The following is a 1,753-nucleotide window of genomic DNA, read 5'->3' as shown; positions in this document are numbered from 1 at the left end:
CTGACCTCGAAATAAGCATACCCATAGTAATTTGCCTATAGTACCCATAGACTTAGTCCACCAAGAATTGATGCATCTTACCTTTTTAAAAACTGCTAGAAAATTTAAGCACAGGCAGTCTATAAACATACTTTTAATCAGCATTATTGTACCCACTTATATTTAGTATGAACTGGATGCATCTACATACGTCATTAAGGTGATATGATGTGATAAACTTTAATTAATGCTGGAGTTTATCACGGTGCCTTAATGGCTTGTGTAGATGCTCAAACTGCTTCAGTCCAGGGTACACATGTAGATAGTGCACCCGGGAGTGCACTAATTTGATCTGGGGCAGAGCAGCTGTGGGCTGGCAGACAGCTTGGGGGGACAATGTACACCCAGGTCAGCATTTACATGTGCAGTTAGGCAGTTATTTTCTCTATAGTAGGACAGCACTGTCCCTGACCATCCCAAGAACTACCCTATAGCGTCAAAAATTAGTTTGCTGTGGTCTAATAGTGTCACACATGTCGTCTGTGATGCTTTACAGCACTGCAAATGAAGTTACTGTGCAGTTAAATACACATGTAGATGTGCCCACTATGCATGACATTAGTTCAAAGCCCAAAAGCTCATGATTTATCACATAGATCATCAGGCTGGGACCCAGCAGAGTCAACAGCGTTTCAAGCTAAGGTGAACTTCACAGCTTAGCACTGTACAGTATATGTTTGTACCGCCCACAAAGGATCCTTGTGCTAATTAGCATCTCCTCTGCCTCGCCCCCCCCCAATGACTGGACCTGGGGGGGTTTTGTTAGAAGTCCTGGGATCCTCCAAAAATTTATATGCAGATGAGGTGCAGGGCAGCCTGGTCCAGTTTCACTTCATGGAGTGTGTGGCCACACTAATTATATGTGACAGACTGAGTGAAAGGGCAATAGGTATTTGGGGTAAATCATTTGGAACCCTGTATCCGGTCCCATACCCCACTGCTAGAGAGGGAAAGGGCCCTTTCTTTCCCTATTAGTCTATCCCTTTTTTGTTGTTTTCCTTTTTACTCTCTTTCTCTCCCTTTCCTCTGCCTTTTCTTCCTTTTTACTCATACTTTTGTGTTGCTGGAACCAAACTTAGAAGACAGAGAAACCTGAGATAAGATGGCCACCGAGGCGAGGTGCTGGCAGTGCCTGATGACCCAGGAGTGGAAGTAGATGGTCAGGTGAGCCAGAAAAGACTTTATAAGCCCAAGCCACAGGCTAGAGGCAGTCTGATTGTAGGAGCTACAGGGAGCAAAGCTCCAGTTGGAAGAGCCCAGGACTGGATCAGGGCTATGAAGGAAGCACTCAGAAGGACAGCCAGGGTAAAAGAAGCCTAGGAATCCATACAGGGAATGAGACAAATTCCAAGTCGTTTTCTCTTTTGCTTGGCAAGTACTGCTGCATGGTGAGACTGACCCAGGTGGAGCAGTTGTTTGAACCAGGGCAGGTGCCTGTGTTTTGTGGTTTTCATTTTTTCTGGTGGACCAGATTGTGGATATGGGGGGGGGGAGGGGAGAGGCCACTGAAAGGGGTTCCTGGGGACACCCTGAATCTCAGACTTGTTGGAGCAAAATTTTAAGTATAGGTGCTGCCAATGCATGAACTCAGTTTGATTGAGAGTGGAAAATTCCATGCAGGGCCTGAGTTACCCCTTCTATGACCTCAGGAGCTGTCAATCAGCCCTGACCCACTTTCAGCTCTGAGCAGATTCAGTTGCTATGCAGATCTTAG

This window comes from Crocodylus porosus, unplaced genomic scaffold (genome assembly GCF_001723895.1).
Source record: "Crocodylus porosus isolate Cpor-Errol unplaced genomic scaffold, CroPor_comp1, whole genome shotgun sequence".
Taxonomy (NCBI): Eukaryota; Metazoa; Chordata; order Crocodylia; family Crocodylidae; genus Crocodylus; species Crocodylus porosus.
Note: the sequence above shows the minus strand (reverse complement) of the source record.